The sequence below is a fragment of the Aplidium turbinatum genome, chromosome 7, assembly GCF_918807975.1.
Source record: "Aplidium turbinatum chromosome 7, kaAplTurb1.1, whole genome shotgun sequence".
NCBI lineage: Eukaryota > Metazoa > Chordata > Ascidiacea > Aplousobranchia > Polyclinidae > Aplidium > Aplidium turbinatum.
This window is the reverse complement of record NC_137478.1, coordinates 20472080-20488966: the sequence shown is the minus strand read 5'-3', so window position 1 is coordinate 20488966 and position 16887 is coordinate 20472080. Positions and strand designations below refer to the sequence as shown.

At 36.6% G+C, this 16887-nt stretch overlaps 1 long non-coding RNA gene across 1 annotated transcript; it reads left to right on the top strand.

Moving 5' to 3' along the window:
• Nucleotides 1-6754: 6754 nt before the first annotated feature.
• Nucleotides 6755-13705, top strand: LOC145774618 (uncharacterized). The gene is made up of 2 exons (XR_014290023.1): nt 6755-6909; nt 10912-13705. It is a non-coding gene; the product is annotated as an uncharacterized LOC145774618 (long non-coding RNA).
• The last annotated feature ends 3182 nt before the right edge of the window (nt 13706-16887 follow it).

Below are 16887 nucleotides of genomic sequence, written 5' to 3'. Positions count from 1 at the left end.
AAGAATTTTCTCATTTGTTATTTTGGCTGTCCAAGGAACACGCAGTAATCTTCTCCAACACCACAATTCAAATGCGTCAATCTTTCTTCTGTCTGTTTTGTTCATTGTCCATGTTTCGCATCCGTAAGTTGCAATTGGAAATATTATAGTTTTGATCAGCTTCTTTTTTGTTTCTAATTTTATATCCTTGCTCTTCCAAATGCTATTCATTCCAACAAATGCATTTCTTCCCAGCGCTATTCTTCTCCTTATCTCTGGTGAGTTATTAGAATCCCAGCTTATTTTTGAGCCTAAAATTGCTACGACAACATAGCCTATTAAACTGTATTTTTAAAGTCATTAGATACTTACATTAGCTACCTAAATTTTCAAAAATATTTCGATGCTCCAAGCCAATCAACCCATTTTAGCAGCAGTTTCCAATTTAGCAATCTCAATTGATTTCTTATCAAATAGTATGATTCAGCAGTTTTTCCGTTGAAAAGCGATTTTCTTCATTGTCGCACCTTACCTTCTTTTGGACTGTAAATAGAGCGCTTGCTTGGACAAGTTAGGGTCAATACAACTATACTTGGAATGAATGGAAAGAAATAGAATACTGGAACAATAAGCGGTTGTTAAGTAAGCTGGCAGGTTATTATTTCTATTTCTTTTATCTATAGCAAACAATTACAGCGCTCTTTTAAAAACAACAACATAAAGTTAGAAAGTCCTCCAAAACGACAGAAGTCTGGTTGGTTACATTAACATTGTTTAAGCCTAAAAGCCTTTACCATGCTTGTTGAGATCATGGCTTAAACGTTTTCGGTTTTTTTTACCCTTACCCTATTACTATCAACTGCTACAATTCATTCACCCCAAATAACATTTAGGTCAACAGCTCAGAAAGTGTCTCAGTCGCAACCCTACTTTTTTTTAAACATTTCTATAACGTAATGCTGAATGTCAAATTTATGCGACTTGTCAAATATTATTTAACATATTTGAATAAAAGTCTTGCAAAACAATACCAAAACCGATTACAAATGTAAACTATTTGCTAAATAACTTGGTTTGGACACCACTCGGCAAATATTTTAGCCACATGAACAATGTCATAACGCTAATCCGTTTCTTTGCTGAGTACCAAGCAGAAATGAAAGTAGTGCCATTTTAAACGTTTTTTTTTTGTATGACCCGACATGGAATCGAACTCACATCTACCACACTCAGAGACGGGCTCTTTCTCACAGTTTATAAATGAACTGTACAAGTTTCCAAACCTGACTGATTTTATTTGCTTAAAAAATACGCTTTTCTCTTGAATTTGTGGAACTTTTGCTGAGAAACATCAATTACAAGCAAACAAAAAAGAAGACACAGAATCGATAAAAAGTAAACAGCCACGCCTACAAAGGCTTTGAAAGTCAATCCGTAACGAACGGTGATTGGCCCGCTGACAATTATGCTGTGTAGGGCATTCTCTGTCAACAAACATGGCAGAACTTTCAACAGAAAGCGTGAAGAAATGTGGGCGTGTACAGAAACCGTTTTGAAAACGCTGAACATGACTAATCAGACTTTTCATTCTGTCACGACACAACGCGTTTGAGCTGCTTTGTGGGTAATTTCAGCATTTCAAAATAACGACTAAACTGCAGCGGTTCTTAAACTGGGGGGCGCGAAAGGTTCACAAGGGGGGCGCGAGCGTTGTCAAACTATGTGACTAAACGCATGTGACTAAACGTTGCATAATGAAATTTTGAGGTCGTAATGAAATAGTTTAATTTAGTCTAGTGCCGGTAGGTTGTAGTCTTGCCATGATGTCAATTGAGCGCAACCGTCGGTGTGAAATGTCGAACGATAAAATATAACCAATCGTAACAATTGATGCATTGTTACGCTTTCATTGCTGTAACGTGCTGACCAAAAGTAACTTTACCGCTCGTAGTATGATTTCAAAGTAGCCTAGCAACTAGTTTCTGAAGGAACCTAAACTAAGTTTGAAGTAGTTAGTAGTTACTGTACAAGATTAATTGAGTATGAATCAGTGGTTAGGTTCCGTAGATTCATGTAGTAACAATTTTTAACATTGTTAATTAATTTGTATAAAATTTTATCTACGGAAAACCTGAAAGCCTCCAAATTAAAAAGGGATATTAACGTGGATGTCCTCATAATGGGGTCGCATAGAAATATATTTTTCAAAATGGGGTCGCAGAACAAAAAAGTTTGAGAAGTCCTGGTATAAGGTAACGGTAGCCTGTCATCGAAGTAGCCTATAATTAACTTTTCAATTTTGTTAATTTTAGCATTGATTTAAATATTAAATTTTAGTAAGTCCTCGAAATATATTGACATAAAAATGAGAGGAAAAAAGAGAAAATATGATGAACAGTATCTGAAGTATGGCTTTATAGATGCCACAGCGAATGGTGAAGTCGTACCACAATGTGTGATGTGTTTTGAAAATCTGAGCAACGATGCATTGCGACCATGTGGTTTGAAGCGTCATCTTGAGACAAAACACCCTGGTCATAAAGATAAACCTTTAGCTTTTTTTCAAAGCAAGAAAGACTCATTTAAAAAAATGAAAACTGCGAGTAGCGAGTGCTTTCGCAAATCGTCATCTGCGGAAGGAGTAGTACAAGGGAGTGGGTAGCGTGGCGATACGCACACTTCTTCCGTTTTCGTTCACTTATCTGTGCGAAAGTGGCTTTTCTACACTTTTGAACATAAAAACAAAACATCGAAACAAACTTATTGATTGTGAAGCCGATCTGAGGTGTGCATTATCAGCTACAAAGCCTCGAATTAAACTTTTGGTTTCCGCAAAAACAATTACATCCCTCACATTGATGAAAGCTAAATCTAAATTCCTGCAGTCATTACACTTTAATGTTTGCTAATTTTGTAGTTTGGTGGGGCGCAAGTTTGGATGGCACGTCAAAGGGGGGCGTGGCTCAAAAAGTTTAAGAACCCCTGGACTAGAGACTAGAGCAAAGTTCAGTACACTCCTTTCATTCTGTCACGACACAACGCGTTTGAGCTGCTTTGTGGGTAATTTTAGCATTTCAAAATCATGGCTAGAGACTAGAGCAAAGTTCAGTCGTTCCGAAACACAGCATTTATCTGATGCGAACGACTGCAGCTGATCCTTCAAAAACAAAACAACTAATCAGTAGGCCTAGGCTACAGTGAAGTAGTTTAATGTCCTGAAAGGGAAATTAGCTAACTCGAAAGCCAGACTAAATTGTAACAAATGCAAAAGGCCTATATAATGTAATTGAAGCAACGTCAAGGTACATCAATTTTGTTATTGTACTAGTAGGCTATTATTTTGTTATTGTACAAATTTGTTGAAAACTGAAAACTTTAACCCTATTCGGACTAACGGGTGGACGGGTTCCGTCCATACCTAAAACTTTCATCGATTACGTAAAAGTTACTGGCTCAAATTAGCTGAAATTTTATGACTTTTCCTAAAAATTATTCATCTTTGTTTTAGTAATAAAATGACATTTTTATGTGGTATAGTTTTTTAGTTATCAGCAGTTTTTGACACCCTACTCCTAAAATTGCCAGGTCATCTGAAAAACTTTATCATCTTGTACAAGCAAGTTAGCAAACATTTGTATCGTTTTGTGCTTTCCAAGATTTACTGCGTGACCTACATGACTGCTGACCATTTCGGATTACATGCATGACTGGACCATGTGCCTTTAACGAAGTGGCCGAGTGGCCGAGTGGTTAGCGCGTTGGGCTCGCAGTCGAGAGCCTGCATGTTCGACTCCAGCTACCCGCACTTGCTGTTGTTTCTCTGGGCAAGAAACTTTACGATAATTGCCTCTACCCAGTGATCGATTTCGAGTAATGGGTAGTACCAAATTTCAGTCATAAGTAGAGTAGACAACCGGAAACAGACATTGCCGTCGGCTGCAGCGTGGGTCAGGTGTACGTCGGAAGGCGTACACCGATGCATAGCGCTCAAGTCCGCTTTCCTGCAATGCAGGATAAAGATAATAAAACAAACAAAACAAAAAACATATTAGCGATTTCAGGAGATTATGACGGAGACATCAGAAAAATTAAAAAAAAAATGACTACTTTTAGCAAAAAAGCAATAGCAAAAAACTGGTAGAGTATGTGTGTCCACTTAAAATTTTAACCAGTTTGTCAATAATTTTGCTTTAACTTTGCGAAAAAAGCAACCTCGTAACGTTTTTATATCAAAAGTTATTAGCAAATGAAAGTGTGGATGGAATAAGTCCACACGTCAGGCCATTCTTCTTCTTCAATTGCCTTGCCTGAACCAGGCATCGACGGCCTCAGATGAATAATTAGACCAAATGTTCCTGTTATATGTTGCATGGATGATTGTTTCTGTTTTGTCGTTAAATTGTTCCAAATGTGTTTGTCTTTGTCTGCCAGGTGCCCGCTTTCCAAAAATTTTACCAGTTAAAGAGAGATGCTCCAGTTTTTGCTTTCTTATTACATGGCAGAGAAATTTATATTGTCTGGTTTTCATACTTTTTAACAGAGTTCTGGTTTGGTTCACTTGGTGTAAAATTTCTTTATTTGTTTTCTTTGCCAGCCATGAAATGCGTTGCATTCTACGGAAGCACCACATTTCAAAAGCATTAATCTTTTCTGCCATTTTTGTTGAAATATTCCAGGTTTCAAAGTTGTAATGAAAAACAGGATAAATATAGCATTTTAAAACTCTAGATCTTGTTTTGAAAGAGATATTTTTATTGCAAAGAATCGGTTTCATTTGTTGGAAGCTTGCTTTTGCTTGGGCTGTTCTTATGTTGAGCTCTGTTTCGTCTCTTGCATCCCAATTCACCATAGTACCAAGGTATTTGAATTTTTGGACCTGTTTAAGAATTGTTCCATTAACTGATAAATTACAAATAGGAGTTTCGGTCGCTTCTTTCTTTGTTATGACCATTGTTTCTGTTTTCTTTTTATTTAATTCCATGCCAAATATCTTGCTTTTCGTACACACAATATCTAATATGTTCTGCAGTTTTACGTCCGAGTCTTCTATCAAAACGGTGTCGTCAGCATATCGTATGTGGTTAATGTTGTTTTCTCCAATACTAATACCTCTTTCATCTTCAATATGTCTTAAAGATGAAAGATCAGGCCATTACCTCACAAAAATAGCTTAGTCCGAATAGGGTTAACCGAAAATTTGTTGGAACGATTTGTAATTGTCTGACAATGTTAGAATCATTAGCAAAGTTTAGATGACCCGCGGTTTGTCGCAAGGCAGAAACAAAGTACCGTATCAACTAAACAAAAACTTATTTTACACAACTGTCAATTTACTACGTAGGCCTAAATGTTTATGTCCACGCTACATTATGTATAAATCAAGTATTTAAACAATAAATATTATTAACACTACAAAAAGTGCTCAATGCCAAGCAAACAGCCAAGCAAAGCAAATTACATCAAAAATAGTAGCAACTAAAGGTTTTAGAAAGTAGTAACTAAATCAAGTAAGTTATTTATGTATCATAAAGATTCACCGTAGAAATCGCAGTGACTACAAATATGCGATCTGATCTTCAGATAGTAGAATGCCATGCAATATCGTAGTCCACAACGATAAAAGAAATCAAAGCAATGGTTCGGAAAAAATCGTTCTTTGATTTCATGTTTTGGATACTTTTACTGCAGTGACCGAAAATCTTGCAGCTATTTGAAGACAACTAGAATATGTTGAGGTGTTCAGCTCATTGCTTCGTCTCTAATGCCTCATCGGTGGTATATCCTATCTAGTAAACCTGAGTCTCATTGCATTAATTTAACGTCTGAAGACGATATATTGATGAAAGAAAGGCCTGGTTTACTAGATGGGTTGATACAATCATAGGTTATGTCTGTATCCTTCCTTTTGTTTTCTTTGAAGTAGGCTATGATGTCAAAGCAACCGAATAACATATGTTTTATTTGTGCTGCCAAAGTATAGCCTACTTAGAAAAAAATTGTAATCACAAGTACATTTGTTTAAGATTTTGTCATATAGATTTAATTTGTTGTAGAATTGCGAGACACAACAGTAGTCGGTAGCATCATTAAAAGTATTTATTTTCGTTTTTTGATACACCAGGGCCAAGGCACGCCATTGCTAATTCTCATTGCTTTACACGAGAACTCGGTCGGTACCGTTTTGAAAATGTTTTGTTCAAATCAACTTGGAGTCAAACTAAAACTTTCTAGTGCTGCAGTCGAAAGCACAAGCAAATCAGCTATTATATAATTCATAAGAAGTAACATGACTGGTATGCAGGACGTAAATTATTTCGCAAGAAAGAAACTGACCAGTTTAAAACGGGAAATCGATTCTCACCTACGCAGTTCAAGCTCGGGTGTACCCAGCCAGAAAAAAAACTGCAGTTTTTACTGCGTCTAGCAAATGTTGCCGTTTTTACGACATCCAGCAACGTTGAATAAATGTGGAAAAGAAAAATTAGTTGACTGGTCAGTTTAGTTACCAGGATTGTCTGCATTCCATGTATCACCATACAACGAACAACCTTGCACTGTAAAATGTTGCACTTTGGTGCAAGCTTGACTGGATTCAAAGTAGAAGACTAATTGACCAGAGCCCATTAGAAGCAGACTTATCTTTCAATAATTTCACTTTCAATTAAACTGCGCTGGAACAGTAGCCTAAGTCATGCCATAGCAGGACTTTTTGAAAAGTGGATTTAATTCTGCTTTGTTTTTGATTGTTCAGAAAACGAACCATAGTTTATATATTTTGAGACAGGCAAAGTTTTAATAATATGTTGTGCGATTGGGATCCTTATGGCAAAATACCCAACTCAGTTTTATCTTACATCAGCTATCTGTACTATATCTATTGCATTGAAGCAGGAATATACTACTTGGAACAGTGGGAAAGAGTAATTTTCAGTGAGTATGCAAACTTTGTTTTGTTTTCATCATGAAAATTTACTTTGACGTAGGCCTATACAGTAAATCTGAATAGAGTAAAGATGATCTACTCGGTCACTAAGCGTCCCAAGGATATGGAGTCAAGCGAAAAATATACCACTCCGACTCCTCGATTCAACTGACCGACTCCGACTTCAGTGTTGCCATATTTTTTTTTTAATTTTTGTCATTTTTCATATTTTTTAAATTTAATTTCACTTAAGTTGTGATCGATATTGAAAGAGCAAGTTTTGCAATAACTGACATGAACAAACACTTCTATATGTATTTTCTGGTAAAGTTTTAAACCGCAATACAGAGAACAATAAACAATATGTTGGAAAAAGAATAGGCTGCAAACAAAAAATTTATTCTTCGTCGTTTTGTATCAAGCTGGAGTCGGTCTTTTTTTAACGATTCCGACTCTGGACACGCTAAAATCCTTTGTTTCCGACTCCACAGCTCTGGAATAAGCCCAGTAGTGTAGTCAAGGGATTATGTCCCAGTAGGAAGGGTGTGTCATGTTTAAAAATGGAAACTAACAGGGAAGCGCAGATATTAGGAAAGTTCAACAGCTTTTGCTGTGTTTGCGTTTTATTGGACAAAGTGCTAACAAAGTTCATAAGCAGTTTTGTCAATTTATTTTAGAATGTGATGTTACTGAAATGGGTTTTACTTGAGCTGCTGCTCCGAATAGTTTGAAAACAATGAATATAACTTTTTTTGTCTCATTTACATGAGGTCTGGGAGTCTGGGAATTGAAAATTTGCATTAGTTCAGTCAAGTTTGTTTGCGTTTGTTGGTGAGAAAATAATGTACCAACACAAATTGCAAATAGTTCTCGCACAACAAGCTCGCAAACAGTTTGCACATGCGTACGGGAAGTCAAGGAAACCATTTCTCGTTTTTAACTTACAATATAACGTAACGTTTCCACACAATGCAATGCCTCATGATTTGGATAGTAGATTAGTAGTCGAACAAACGTTCTTTCAATTGCAGTGGTTTGGTTTTGATCTTTATCCTCGGACTGACAAAGTCTTGATCGGTAATTCCTGGTAGTTTCGCATACTTGTAGAGGCTCTTGACGCAGGGCCGGTCACCGAGATTGACCGAGTGAAGTTTGCCGATTGTTGTTGCCAGGAAATTATTTCCTTAACTAGGTGCCGCTCAATGGAGAGCAGTCCTCAGAATGCGTTGCTCAAGCGCACACCACGAGAGTCGAACCAGCGCCGCGTAATCTTGAGCCGGGCGCGTAACCACTGAGCTAACGGGGCAGTGCAGGTGTCTTTATTTACCACGCAAGGGATTTTGACTAAAATCTTCTTTTCTACTTTTTCAATTATAATGATTCGTAAGAACATTCATATTTAAAATAAATTTAACACAATTTTAATTCGATAATCAACTTTGAACTTGCAAGCTTTCAACAAAATGGATAAGAATGTGTAGGCCTATAGGGCTAACAACTTGAAAATTCTTTAATAATGCAGTTTCAAGCAATTTTTCATGGATAGGCATACTTTTATCTTTCAGAAAAAAATGACATTGAAAATGCTAACCTGGGAGTTTATTTAAACCGATCATTCAATGTTCGTAGAATACAATTTGAAAAGATAATAAAATAACGAAATGGCATCACTACACTTACTACATTTCTATCAGAAATACTGTAGTTTCACTAAAGCCAATACTGCGATCTGCAGTAAGATGCTGGTTTCATTTTCTCGCAGAGCGTGTGCCTTGTGTTGATGAAGAAGTGGAAATACTGCTTGTTTTTAAACCGTAAACCGGAAGTAGCTTAGCCTAGTGTTGTAGGCTGCTATGTCAGTTGTGTGTTATTTACTTTACTTGGCCATATATTACACAGTGGCCCGAGAAGCTATGATTTAAACCACCCAAACACAAAATGTAGTTGGTTTGCTGACGACGCTATACATATGGCTCAACCCACATTTTGAAAAAAACATAGGTCAATATTCCCAAAATCAAATTTGGAAAGCTTTAGTTTAGTGCTTGAGTTTGTTTTCCAATTTTGCTTTACCCTAGTAGCTTGATGGGCATTGGGGGTAGTGAGGCAAAGTTTACGAGTACCTGCTAAACAGGGGTGTCCAACTTTTTTGGCCAAAGGGCCACATGCGGTTTACGAATGATTGTGCGGGCCATTGAGTGTTTACTGCAAATCTGTAATATTAGAAATGACTGTCTTATAATTTCTAATTAAAATCCTCAAACCAAATTTCTAATCTTAGAAATGTGTAGCCTATTATCCTCTTTTACAATTACATAAACAATAGACATATCAAAATAAAGTAAAGTCAAGAAAGTTTTTACTACATGTCGACATTTCAATGTCAACTTTGGAACTGCTTTTCTATAACAAGTTTAGTAACGTTCGGTGAGATGCACGATGTAGCATTGCGAAGCGAATTTACCATATGGCTGTCAAAAACTATTGATTTCATAAGGGATTTGACGTGGTTCATCCGCAAAAAAACTTGCTGACACAAGTAAGTGCTGCTGAATAATGAGGTCACGAAAACTGCCAATATGTAAATTCTCTGATTCTTTTTTTGAGAGACATATTTTTCATATCACTACTGAGTGCAGAAGATATTTCACTACTAAATGCGTTTTGCGCCAGTCTCTTATATCACAATATGTACCTCATAACCTCAATGAAACAGCAAAGCAAGAAATATTGCTGACTGACAAACAGACTCTCAAAGCAACCGTACGATTGTATGAAAAAGATGTAGACGTAATAATGTGGAAAATGTGATGCGTATCAATGTGTATTGTGAGGCAATCAACTTGAACAGTTGTCCACCCCTGCACAAGAGACTATAGAGCAGTGGTTCCAAACCTGGGGTCCACGGACCCCTTGGGGGTCCGTAAGAAAGCACTTGGGAGTCCGTGATCACTTTGATAAATTTTGGAGAAAAAAAACGAAAAGCGATCTTTTTACTTTCATTTCTCTCATTAAATTTGCTTACATTGAAAAAGTTTCGGCATGGCACTTTGGGTCACCTTAATATTTAAATACTGCTGACATTTCTTGAACAATTCATTCATTTTCTTATTTGAGCAAATGTTTAACCTAATATTTGCCGCAGGAGTCATAGCGGCAATGCAATATGACACAGTACAGTAGTTGAGTAGCATAATTATTACAATAGTCAATAGTATGTTAATTGAGTTGCAGGCAAAATTTAGGTAGATGTCCGCAGAATTAGTACTTTGTCTAAAGAGGTCTGTGACAACAAAAAGGTTGGGAACCACTGCTATAGAGTAATAGACAAAGAAAGCAAACAATAAATGTCAATTTTTCGGAATGTAAGTTCTCCATAAATTACGTAGGCGATTAAGTTGATAATATAAGTCATTTCGAAAAATATCGCGCGGGCCATTCAGAATCTTTTCACGGGCCACATGTAGCCCTTGGGTCACGGGTTGGATCACCCTGTGCTAATGCTAGTAAGCTATGCGTACAAGCCAGCTATTTACAATTTAACATTTTCACGATTTGATTAAGCATTTTTTATGGCAGCAAACATTGTTCCTATATCTAATTTGTGTAATTTGGAGAATTTGTTGAAAATACAGATAATATGAAACCAAGGAACTTTCAGAAATAATTAATTAAACTACCATTGAAAATAACTATCACACGATCTAACATAGTCACTTAACGACGGTCTAATATTAAACGTTTTAGAGACAAAATGAACACAAATATAATAATACTGTAATACCGTTTTTGTTTCTTTTTGGTGAATATTTGGATTTAGTGGATGAAAAGACAAAGAAGTCAACCCCTGTTTTCACCTACAAGCATTTTCTAATCTAAGATGTCTTTGACAAGACATCGTCAAAAGTATTTTGGTAAGCGCGGCAGCACCGATTACAATCTTTAAACATTGGGCTATAAATAAAAATATTTTAAACAAGTATTGTTCAATATATCTTTTCTTATTGCAGACACAGTCCTGCTTTTGATCTTGCTGCTCTGCCTCGGTAGCGCGTATGTGTTTCTTCCAGGATGTATCTACTCCATGACTGTGTACTTTAGACAGCTCTCCTATCAAGACAAATTCAGCCGGAACGCAACTTGCATCGAAAGCTTCTGAGTTTGATGAATGTATTTGTCAACCGATGTCACAATTGATGTGAAATGACGTTTACAAATTTTTATAAAGATGTTTTGCTTAACATATGTACTTATGTTTAGTTGATGCGCTCTATTATATGAGATGAATGAAAAACAGTCTTCATGGGAACAAATTTTGATTCTTTAAATAAAAATGGAGTCTCGATCAACAGTATTTAAATATGTTTTTGCTGACCATTGAATATTATCAAGCCGAATGACAACCAATATTATCTGCAACAATCTTCATTATACTAAAATAGTTCTATTTGTAAACCAATTTACGTTTTTGCTTGAAAATGTTATGTTTTTTTTTCGGTTGAATTTCAAAAACATCAACATCTAACGTAGGCTACATCGATATAAGATGATGGTGATTGTCATGAGTCATGGTATCCATCTTCTTTGTTTTGTATTTCTCTCAGCCATGTCACACACTTATTGGGCGGACAGAATATCATAAACATAGCCAACATCTTTCGTAGGTCGGTTTGAAAAAAATAAAAGCAGCAGTGTAAAACTGAACGATGGCCAATCTAATAGGTGATAAAAATTTTAAAACGTTTTGAATATGCCACTGACCGCTGTAAACTACAAACGTTAAACAATTCTAAATCAAACTTAAAATACTGTATATTGAAAATATTGTTATTTACCAGTACGGTACATAACGAAATTAAATAATGCTACGGATTTTGACTACGTATGGTTAATGTTGTTTGTTAATATGTGACCACTATATAATGTTCTATTTTATTACAGCTATGACACACCAATCGCACATATTTACTTTTGATATGTGCGCAAACACGGTGAGACAAAATTCGCTAGAGGAGTGTTTATCGTACTAAAAATGTTGTCCTTTAACACAATTGTGCAATGGTACCCCCAGGCGGTTTAAGTGAACTTTACATTCATCAGCAAGTCTCAACTTAGTACCACACTTCCACTGATTAATAAAAGTTTGGTAAAGAAAATGAAAAAATGTGAGCCCTTTTTAATTATGTTTCAAGCTAGTCCCGGGTTTCAAGTCAAAAATTCATCTTGACATTTGACCAGCAGGTCTTTCAACTACGTTCATTCCTATCCCTGGCAACAATCTGATGTTACTCCACACTCAATACAGTATCAAGATTAAATACTTTCGCACCTGGTATAGTTGTAATAAATTACAAACTCATAACAGATTTTTAAATTCTACCTGACAGTGCCTCAAGTAGTTTAAACCAAAGTCTTGATTTTTTTGTCATAAAGTAAAACAAATAATTTTCAGCCTGCAACTGACCGATTGTATTTGCAGAGTTGACAACCTCACACACTGAATCAATAGGCTGTAATTGCATTATTTTATTCGTTATAACAATGAAACTGTTAACGATTTAAGTTTCAAAATTTATTTAGTGGTAGGCTGCACAATTTTACTATGACTGTTTTATTATACTTTTCCAAAAGTTTTCTTTTTTTACTGTGACACCTTTTTAGCTCTGGTATGAATGTGTATGAACATTAGATTTTCTAAAGTGACACATTATTTTTTTATATGCAATACTATAGGCCTACGTATACTTTACACATTATGAAAAAGTAATGCATTATGAAGCAATTCTTTTCAATGCTTTACGCTTGGATATCGTGTACGCTGCAAACCGTAATTAGTTCGAAATTTGGTTGGTCTGTCGGTTGGACCTGTTTTATTGGCTAACAAAGTTATAGTGGTGTAAGCTAAACCAGAGTTGGATCAATAGCTGATAGTTACATTACAATGATACTATCAAAATTCTTAATATACAGTAATTAGCCTACTTCCAAATGTAATTAACTACACGTTTCAATTACAAAAATTAAATTTCAGTATTTATGTTCATCAATGATTTTTCATAGTTTGATTATATCAAAGACAAGTAGAATTGCATTTGTTGAAGATGTGGTTGCGAAAATTGTTTGTACCCAGGAAGTTGCTTTTTGAGGTATCAAAGCTACCAGCTATTGAAAAAAGTTTTTTTCTGGCGCTGAAGTTGCAGTTAGCTCTAAATGTAATTTGGATCAATTTTTTTGAAATTTTAATACGCAACAAAAAAATCTCAACTTACCTCAGCTGCTTAATATTGTACTAAAGTAAGAAACGCCGTGTAGTAGACTTAACTGTATAGCCTGCCACACGCTATTGTAGCTACTTACTAATGATAGAGAAATGTGTCGATAATATTTATAGCCTATATATTATTGGCCACAACAGTTTTACATGTTGTGTAGAAAGGTCAGCAACCTTGGTTCTAAAGTCATGTGCGGATTTACTTCAAGGAAGTCCTTGGCCTAGACGTAAACATGCTTTATGCTTATCTCTGGAAGCAAGTAGGCTACTAATTCCATTTTGCAACTTTTAATATCGCGTTATACCATCGGTGTTTTGTAAATCTACTTCAAAAACATTTTTATGATGCATTGAAGCTTGCTTTAATCTGATAGAAGTGTGTCGCTTTTATGTTTGATAGTTTTACCTCTCTGCAGGATATTTCTCAACGTTATTGATTCTACTTGTAGGTATGACATTGTTGTAAATTAATGATTGCAGAGTGAACTCATCACATACAATTCATCTTTTGAATAAATGACTCAAGATGGTCACCGCAAGACGTGCTGATGCCCTCTTGTTGTAACATATAGTTGTAGGGTGCTTAAGTTTTCAATTGAATTGGACCAATAGTAGGGGAGAGTGGGCACAATTAGACAAAAATTAGTAAAACAGAAACCCCGTCTTTGTTAAAAGTACAACAAAGTCCAACGTTTGCACAATAACAAAGTATCACACTTTAACAAAATGAGACAGTGAAACAACACTTAGATAATGCATACTAAATACTACAGTTAATTGGAAAAAAATTGCAAATTTTATCAATGCTTTATAGAAATAACAGTTTAAAACCAACACAAAACAGACAACGACTCTAATAAAGAGGTTTTACTTGTGTATTGCCGAAAAATCAGGCACTTAGCTACAGGAAAGGGAGGTCTTGTGAAATCAATTTCACCTCTCTAAAATTTTATCTTGCCCCTAAAAAATGTTTTTTATTTAATTCAACTTGTTTTTTCTTTGTCGGAAAAAAACAGCAATGATAAAGTTACAAGCAGTAAATCGGGAACAAAACCACAGAAGTTTAAAACGTGCATGCGATGCAGATTTAAAGGTTATATTACAATGACACACACGATAAAAGCACCGCCACCAAACCTAACAGTAATAGATGAATTAGTTGTAAGAACCAGTTGGCTCCACATACTTAAAGCAAGTGGAGGTGTGCCAGTTGATGAAGCCATGCGGAACGACTGTCTATAAAATGCAATGTCCGATTGTACCCCCATGTCCAATTGCAATTGTTCCCCACTCTCTCCTAGGCTAGATTACCGTAGTTCAGTTTTGTAAAACAATAAACTATAGTTACCATTGGAACAACACAGGACCATTAGACAATCTATTTGGTATGCTGGACAAACAGTCAATATACAAAAGATGACCTTCTATTAGGGACAGTGGAATAACGGGACGACTCGCTTTATTGATTTTTCTTGCGATATGGACAGCTGGAGGGTCACTGCAAAATTTAAAAATTAACAGAACTGCGAAAGTTTTTGTTTGCTTTTACGTAAACCAATTTTTAACAAATGAAATGCTATATTTTGCGCGGGGTTTAGGATGCTAGAACATGGACAGAACCTTGCTACAGCAGTGTAAGGTTAGCTACTGTTACCACTGTAGCGTGAAATCTATTGCTGCATTATTATGACTAGTATAGCATTACATAAGCATGATATCACATATTTTCATGCATTTATTTTGGCAATACACACTTTGTACACACGCAGCCAGATTACATACGCTGCCTCTAGATATTCGACATATCGCGGTAGACCTCAAGCTGTAGTTGCACGAAATTTTGTCATAACACTTTGACCCTCCAGTTGTCCACCTTCTTTTTGAGTGAACAATCCCCTACTTCTACCATCTCTACCTTCTATTAATAGACAGAAAACATTAGCGTAGCCAAGGAAGCAAGGGGTTGAGAGTTACAACCAGGGGCGCCGTAAACGGGGGAGCAGATGTCAAACCTTGCCATTTGAAAACAATTAACAGTGCTTTTTTTTGGGTTTGATTATAATTTCATTGAGATACAGTTAACATGTTAGAAACATTTGCTATAGGGTGTTCAGTTTCATTTGGGTATAGCGATAAAAAAAAGTAACACCTTCATGAATAACCTTCACTTGAAGCATCACAAACATCTATCGGAAGTGAGAAATCGTTCTTGTAATATCGTCCATGATCTATTTAAAGTAACCGAGAGCGGAAGAATGGTCAAAAGGCAAAACATTTTGCAATAGTAGGCCTACACCGCGATGATTTCTCAAGGCAACCCTTTTGCAATTTTGCTTGCGTTGTTAAATTTGATAACATCTATCGACTAAATCAATCTTAGCAAGGCCTTATCTCACGATAAGCTATCCCCTGCCTAATTTTTGCATTGGGTCTTCTAAAAGAGACAACGAATGTCATTGTGTCTCCAGAAAAGGCCTAACTATGACGAAACAGTCACCGTGGACGCGAAGCTTAGCCTTCGTACTGGGGCGGCTATTTGCATTCTGCAAGTCGTTGCAGCAGATGGGGTGCTTTAAGACACATTAACTTAGGACATTTTTTTCTATAAAACAGCTGATTGCAGTCATTGTGACCCTTCTAGCACTTAGCCAGATAGTTTATTCATGCTTTGAACTTCCATCACGTCCATGATCGAGGTCGCGTCCATGAAAACTCCATCTGCTGCAACGACCTACAGATTATAAATACGCGTACCAAGAGAAGGTTGGAAACTTGCAAACTGGTGGGCCTTCAACATTAGACGTAATAAAGTTAGGCCTACCCCGGTCACAAAACTGTAGTAGCCTTGGCTACAGGTGTTCAAATGCCTCGTGCATTGCCAGAATCGTACGCCTGATCTGTTCTCCTTCAATGCAAAAGGCACCTTATTGGTCTGGGCTTGCGAAAAATGGGATTTACCTCGGTTTTAAAATCTACCAGTAACCTAACATGGTCACGTAACTATAAGCATCCACGTTCAGGTTTGAAAACGTCCTTGCACTCATGGAAGAAGATGAAGCAAGCTTTCTACAAAGATTTATCAGGTTTGTCGCTGAATTGTAGCCTATGTTCTGTAGAAGGCCAAAGGGGATAATAATTGTTGACAGAAATGCCTAACGATCGAGTAAATGGCATCACGTTCTGGCAAGTGTAAGTCAATAATTTTAGAAATTGCGAAAGCAATTGGACATACAGTAGTAGTCTACGGTAACGTAGGCTTAGGCCAGCGGTTCCCAACCTGTGGGTCGCGACCCCAACTGGGGTCGCCTGACAATTTTCCTGGGGTCACCTGAGGCCACCTGAAAAGTTTAGAATTTCATTAGTTTAGAAATTTAGAAAGTTAACTCTTAACAATGGGCAGCTCACCACAGAGTGCATCGCGATTTTACTAGAGTCTAGTAAAAATCGCGATTTACCATGGTTTGTCTAGTTACTAGTAACCAGACAAACCAGAACACCCTGGGCAAAAATAATGCACTTTTTAAGCAAAAGTTGGACTTGAGGTCGCGATTTTTGTTGATATTTGTGAGAAAAAAGTTAAATTTTCAAACATTGAGCAGCGAGGATGCAAGTTGAGAGCTAGGCTATTATTTCTGCATCAGTTGATAGCCTAGGCAAGCCAGTGTATGCTCAGCGGCGTAGCAGCCACTTGGCGGTTCTGGCTCTGCGCCAGGGG